The sequence below is a fragment of the Mus caroli genome, chromosome 6 (genome assembly GCF_900094665.2).
Source record: "Mus caroli chromosome 6, CAROLI_EIJ_v1.1, whole genome shotgun sequence".
NCBI classification, from domain to species: Eukaryota; Metazoa; Chordata; class Mammalia; order Rodentia; family Muridae; genus Mus; species Mus caroli.
The window spans coordinates 18,011,832-18,019,320 of NC_034575.1; the positions used below are offsets into that span (position 1 = coordinate 18,011,832).

The 7,489-nt window shown below is 38.8% G+C and overlaps 1 pseudogene; it reads left to right on the plus strand.

Moving 5' to 3' along the window:
- The first annotated feature begins 4,166 nt into the window (after positions 1–4,166).
- On the plus strand, positions 4,167–6,178 carry LOC110295558 (annotated as a pseudogene).
- The last annotated feature ends 1,311 nt before the right edge of the window (positions 6,179–7,489 follow it).

A 7,489-nucleotide genomic window follows, 5' to 3' on the forward strand; every position in this document is an offset into this window, starting at 1 on the left:
CTTGAGTGTATTTAGAATTACCCAGAAGACACACCTCTAGTATGTCTGTAAGTACATTTATAGAGAGGTCTAACTGGATGTTAGGAGAGAGGATATAACCTGAATGTGTGTAGTACCATTTCCATGACTGGAATCATGGAAAGAAAGAAAGAAAGAAAGAAAGAAAGAAAGAAAGAAAGAAAGAAAGAAAGAAAGAAAGAAAGGCATAAGGAGGGAAAGAAAGGAAGGAACAAAGAAAGAAACAGACAGAGAAAGAGGAGGAGAAGGAAGAGGAGGAGGAGGAAGAGGAAGAGTAGGAAGAGGAGAAAGAGGAGGAGTTAAAGGAGGAGGAGGGGGAGGAAAATAAGGAAGAGGAGAAGGAGAAGGAGGAGTTAGAGGAGGAGGNAGGGGAGGGGGAGGAGGAGGGGGAGGAGGAGGAGTTGGAGGAGGAGGACGAGGAGGAAATAGAATTCTCACTAGTAACAGCATTCGTCTCTCTATGCTTTCTAACTATAGACACAAGGTAACCAGCCCTTCGTGGCTCAGCCACTGTGGCTTCAACACCACAGAGGACTGTGTACACTCAAACTGAGCCAAAATAAGGCCTTTCTCTTAAGTTACTTCTCAGCAGGTATTTTATCACAGCATTCAGAAAAGGAATACATTACTGTCAGAGTTTTTCAAATTGTTGAAAGTGAATGCAAATGTGGCCTAGTTTGAAATAAAAACAAAATTATGTTAAAAAGCTATTTTCTATGCTATACAAGGATCCTTTATATTAAGTGGGTGGTTTTGTTTGTTTGTTTGTTTTTCTTTCCTGCTAGGTATACCACAAACTCATGAAGCAGGGAATCTGAAAGCCACATGGAGACCTCGCTTCTCTCTACAAGTCAGTGATGTAGAGTGGGGATACTTGGTGAAATATTGAACAGTATAAGAAGTCTCTGCTTTGATGTTGGTGCTAAGCATTGCTTTAATGAGTTAATGGCTATGGCAGTTATTAGGTCAATATCTTTTCAAAGAAGTGAATATTCATTTATACCAGATAGCAGAATTTTTGGGTATATTAAAGTTAATGTTTTCTTTTAATCTTCTCAAAGAGAGCTGCAAATAATTTTGGAAAAAAATTAAAAGTGCAAGGCTTCTCATTAACACAAATTCATAGTTTGAATTACTACTTCGTAAAAACTATCTATTTGGCCCCAGCATCAGCACCTCCTCAAGAAGGAGGAAAAAGCCCCTGGTCCCTCATTTAGAAGTTTATTAATACTAGTTATAAAATTTACTCAATTCTAATTGGCACTGACATTTTACTCTTTTTAAGTCAATACCGTTGGGATCACATCCTTTGCTTTTACAAGATCCTATCAGTACCACCTCACACAGTGCTTGCCATACTCTGGTCACTTAATACCTGTTTGTTAATTATATAGAATTTGTTGATTTGGAAGCTGGAATAATGTAGTCTGTATATTAATGCATCAGGAAATAATATAGTAGAAGCATAGAAATAAGATCACAAGGAGTCCAAGTTTTATCTGTGGTTAACACTCCTTTAAAGCCAAAAGGAGATCTCAAGCCCAAGCTTTCTAATTCTTAGTGTGATACTCTTTTCCTTGGGCAAAGCTGTTGTGGTTTCTTTGTTTTTGTGCTACATAGTTGGAACACAACCCTCACTGTGTTAGACAAGCCTCACACCTGGTCACAGAGCAGTACCCCCAATGCTCTAATCAATGGGGTTATTTGGTTGGTTGTTGTTTGGTTTTCCTTTTTTTGAAGAAAGCATTATTTAAATACATATTTAAGATTTGCTACTTGAATTGACATTTAAAAATGTTAAGTTGGAGAGTCTCTAAATAATTGCTATGTTTTTCTATTAACTGTGGCATTTTTTTTTTCAGAACACCTGGTTGGATTTTTTTCTATTTGGTTGTTCTTTCATACAAAAATTAACTTTGGGCAATTTGATTTTCTTAAACAATATGTTGTCCATAAGTTTCATTCCTAAAAGAAAAGATATGGATAGCCATGCTATGCTAATGTCAATACTACAGCGACAAGATCAAATGAAGAAAGGCTAGAAAGAGTCTACAGTTGTTTCTATTTAAACTTCCTAGGTCTATATGCAGAATGTTTCACTGCTATGAGACATTTCTGATAAATGAGATTGAGAACATTTAAAGCTTTATTTAAATGTATGACCATGTATGTATCTGTATGTATGCATATGCATGTGTGTGTAGATGCCCAAAGGTCAGAAGAAGGGATAAGGTCCCCTGATGATGGAGTTGCAAGGGGTTTGTGAGATGCCTGATGTGGGTGCTAAGATCTGAACTCTCCTTCTACAGAAGAGCAGCAAACGCACCAGGCCATCAGTCCAACCCCAAAATTAGGAGTTAAATTACCTCATATTTATGTAAAACCTAACAATACAAAAAGAATCTAGTACCTGGAATCAAATAGAGGGCTGAATAAATCAGGGCTGAATATGAGCTGTTCATGCCCGCCCTTAATCACCTTGGAAACTAGGCCAATTCCTTGTCACACAGACAGGCAAGTGCACACCTTGCATACAAGATTGTGTGTTCCACAGCTTGAGATTTTAATCTTATCACAAACTTTTCTCTTTCCTCACTCATACAACTTAGTTATGTAACATTAAAAGTCTGAATTTAGGTCACATTTTCACCTTGAAATATTTAGAGTAATAGAGAGTTGTAGATATTGTATTCATTGTTCATTCTAGTTAGCTATTACAGGAAACACACAGCACATTCTACCAAGCCATTGAGAAGGACTTATAAGAATAACGTGGTTGGTGTGCTCCCTTGAGGTATTCGTTCTCAGCACACTATATTCCTGTTTTCTCAGCAGCATGTTCTCCTAACTCCTCCCCTCATTTGATCAATACCCCAAGGGCCAGCTAAGCCTCATGTTCATATCCTGTCCTTTCTCTCTTTTCTACTTAACCTACTTACTCTTGCTGCTTCGGATATGAAATTTATGCCAACTAATTCACTACAATTGCAAATATTTGTTAAGTTTTGATCTTTGAGAAACCATGTTGTTTTCTGGTCTTTAATACCTGGTTTAATATAAACCACTCATTAATAATAATAATAATAATAGTTTTTATTAATTTTTATTACTTTTATATTTTTTTACAGTCCAGTCATTACCCACCTCCTGGCCTGCCTTCCCACAATTCCTCATCCAATTCTCCCTCCCCCTGCCCCCTGTCTTCAAGAAGATGTCCCTATTCCCCCACCCCAACCCACCTCCACCAAGCCTCCCCATTTCCTGGGACCTCAAGTCTCTCAAGGGTTAGGCACATTTTCTTTCACTGAGGCCAGATCAGGCAGTCCTCTGCTGTATATGTGTCGGGAGTCTTGGATCAGCTGGTGTATGCTGCCTGGTTGGTGACTCAGCATCTGAGTTAGTTGAGACTGCTGTTCTTCTTCTGGGGTAGCCCTCCTCCTCAGCTTCTTCCAGCCTTTCCCTAATTCAACCATAGGGAACCCTGACTTCAGTCCATTGGTTGGGTGTATGTATCTGCCTCTTTCTCAGTCAGTGGCTTGTTGTGGCTCTCAGAGGACACCATGCTAGGCTCCTTTCTGTAAGCACACCATAGCATCAGGAATAGTGTCAGACTTTGGAGCCTCCCCTTAAGGTGGATCCCAAGTTGGGCAAGTCACTGGACCTCCTTTCTCTCGGTCTCTTCTCCATTTTTTGTCCCTGCAGTTCTTTTAGACAGGAACAATTCTGGGTCAGAGTTTTTGACTGTGGGATGGCAACCCCATCCCTCCATTTGATGCCCTATCTTTTTACTGAAGGAGGACTCTAAAGTTCCCTCTCCCCATTGTTGAACATTTCATCTAATTTCCATTCCTTTGAGTCCTGAGAGTCTCTCACCTCCCATGTCTCTGGTACATTCTAGAGGGTGTTCCCACATCCCATCCCCAAGGTTGCATATTTCCATTCATTCTGCAGGTCCTCAGGGAAAGAAAGAAAGAAAGAAAGAAAGAAAGAAAGAAAGAAAGAAAGAAAGAAAGAAAGAAAGAAAGAAAGAAAGAAAGAAAGAAAGAAAGGAAGAAAGGAAGGAAGAAAGAAAGAGAAAGAGAGTAATATNAGGAAGGAAGGAAGGAAGGAAGAAAGAAAGAAAGAAAGAAAGAAAGAAAGAAAGAAAGAAAGAAAGAAAGAAAGAAAGAAGATCAAGGTACCATTATGAATCAGATAAGGGAACAGAAACAAGAGAAAATGGTATCACAGATGACCTGGATACTCCCAAGCCTGGCTGAAGCCAAAACAAAAGAGAAGCTAACTAGAGATACCAAAAGGACTCAGTAGACTTTCAGATGAATTCTCCCCATCTCGTAAGTCAAGAAGAAAAGACCTACCAAATGGAGATGCTGCTGAGTATGAAAAAAGTCAAACCAAATGTTATCCTTAGAAAATTCTACTCATAAACCAAGTGATGGAGTGAATGGGAAAGACTCTAGTGTGTGAACAAAAGGAAGAAGTCTTCTCCAGTTTCATTGTTGCTGGGGAGACTATAAACCTTCTGAAAGGCTGTAGGGTACTCTATCTCTTTCCAATTCATGTTAAAACCTTTGAATCTGTATATCAAGAAAATGACTTAATTGTTCAAGCCGAGAAAGGAACTGTAAAGATATTTTCTTTGTCATATCTGTGAATGAGAGGTTCCAAAGAACTTAAGAAGTGGCTATAAAAGCTGCCTACCAAGGGTACTTGTTTGGCTCCAACAAGGAAACTGGGGAACCAAGTAGCCAAGATTTCAAAGATGTAACTAGAAAGCTCAGGGTGGTGTGGTTTTATGGTGGAACATCATACCAAAGGCAAATTAATCATATTCAGAATGATGTTGACATCCTGGTTGGGACCTCAAGATGTATCAAAGACCATCATCAGCAAAGCTGCTGTTTAGGTCTTTCAAAATTGTGCCATGTTATGCTTGGTGAAGTGGATCAAATTTTAGAGCTAGGTTTTGCTGAACAAGTTGAAGATGCTATCCATGAATCTTACAAAACTGATTCATAAAACAATCTGCAGACCTCGCTGTTTATGGTAATTGCCCACAATAGGTCTACATAGTTGCAAAAACAATGAAGCAAACCATGAAATTCAGATAGAAACAGGTTGACCTTGTTGGGCAAATGACTCAAGGAGCTGCAATCACCTATGGAACACTCTGGCTATTCAGCGCCACCAGTCTCAGAGATGAGTAGTTATTGGAGATGTTCTTCAAGTCTACAGGGCAATTATATTCTGCGAGACTGAGAAAAAAGTGTTACAGAAATGGCCATGATTCCACACAAAGCAGAATGCTCCCTGTTTGCATGGAGACACAAAAAATGACCTTAAAAGGTTCCAGGGACTCTATCTATCACTCTGATGTACAGGTAGAGCTGGCTGGACAGGAATTTGTGCATATTTTTATAAACCAAGGAAAAGAAGTCACCTGAGATGTGTGGAACAGAAAACAGAAATTACTTTTAAATGTGGAGGTGGCAGTGCTCCTTCTACAATGGATCTAGTTAAATTTGCAGGCATCCATGCCTCCAGGTCTCTGGCTTCTGTTTCTTATTCTGCTGTTGATTATTTTTCTGATCATTAACTCAAAGACAGATAGAAGAGAAAGGATCAGTGGATGCATAGGTTGCAGCATTAGCTCACATTTCTGCTCCATTGAGCTTCAAAGCACAATAGTTGATTGCCTCTGATAAAAGGTTTTGACTCTAGAAAGCCCACAAGAAATATAGGATGTCAGTTGTGTTTCAATAAAACTTAGCCAAAAGCTGAGGAATAAAATAAACAAATTGTCTCAAATAAAGAGACTGTGCCTTCTAAAACAAAATATAGGTGTTTATTTTGATGTTCCTACAATGGAGTCACAAAGATTACAGGCTGACTGGCATGATTCAGACTGGATACTCTCAGGACCAGCTATACTACCTGAAATTAGAAAATATTATGACGAAAACATAGCATGCAGTCCTAGACAGAGAAGAGAGTGGTCAGGCAGCAGATTGGACCACTTAGGCCAGTCTGGTGGTTGATTTGGTGGCTGATCAGGTAGACGGAGTCAACAGGGATGTCAGGAAATTGACAAGATGATAGAAGACTAACTTGAAACAGAAATTGATCAAGAAGTTAGGGCAATAAATGGAGTTTTGACTGAGCATTTAGTTAATCTTTCAGTATGACCTATTTCTGTCTAATCTTATACTGTCCTCCAAAAGTTAGATGATTGTAGTTGAAGTATATGTCTGTAATTTTCAAAGAAGTTGATCATATTTTTTTAAGTATTTTGCTAGACTAGATATAAACAAGTCTACTTGTTTCTGAATTTTAAAAAAAAAGACCCTTAAAAAACTAGTCAACCACTAATAACAGCAAAACAAACAAAAAAACCCAGCCAAATATCCCTTAGTTTCTAACTGATGCTTTCGACTTACTCATGGCCTGCCTGCCCAACACATGGGTGGCTAAGGTTGTGACACAGTTTGCATTTGTATTTCTTTCAGCTCACAGAACCCTTCCAAGAGCATTGTCCCTTCAGTTATCAGCTACATCTCCAGCTGCTGAGACAGCTGTTTCATCACGCCCATTTGCCTGGACTGTCTTTCACAAGGGCTTCTTTCCCTGAGCCATCTCCTAGAATCACTTTCTCCCTCCCATGTCATCTCACTTAAATTCTAGAGTCTGGTACCTAAGCCCATCATCAGCATGGTCCTGACTCCCTAAATTTTCTAACCAAATCCCTCATTACTCTTCAGTATACCCTTGCTTTCTCTAATGCAAATAAGCCATCCCCTCCCACATACCTCTGAATCACCCTCTTTATGGTCTGTTTTTTCATAACCTCATACTCTCTTTGTTCTTTTCTCTCACGCATGCTTATTACTGGCCATGTTTATTACTTCTATCTTTGGCCATATAATGACTGCAGCAGGGGTATCTGTTCTGAGATGACCAAGTTTGCTTTACTTCCTCAAGTGCCCTGGTTGAAGATCCTTGAGGATGGATGTTCACAAGTGTTCAAAATTGGCTGCTCTACATTGCTTGCAACACCATACCCCTAACCAAACAAGCAGCGAATGTAAATATAAACAGGTGAGTATAACTTCTAATGAATGGATAAATCTATGCAGCCACCAAATGGATCTTAGCATTTGCCACATGCTATGGGTTATGCCAACATCTAGAAATAAAAAATATTTTATTTTTTTTCCTCTAGTCAAAATATCTCAGTTAAAATTACTTTTATCGGATTTATGTTCTCATCCCTAGGCCAATACTGTAATATTTGTAGTTTGATTATCTTTGTGTCTTTTAAATATTGATGCTTTTTATCTAGGACACATCATGTATTTCTTTTAGAATTTACTGATTTAACCAACACTTACTGGGGATATTCTAGCAGCCAGATGAGCTCCAAATGAGGGGAAATTTAAAATTTTACTGTATCCTCTCAGTGGAAATTCATTTC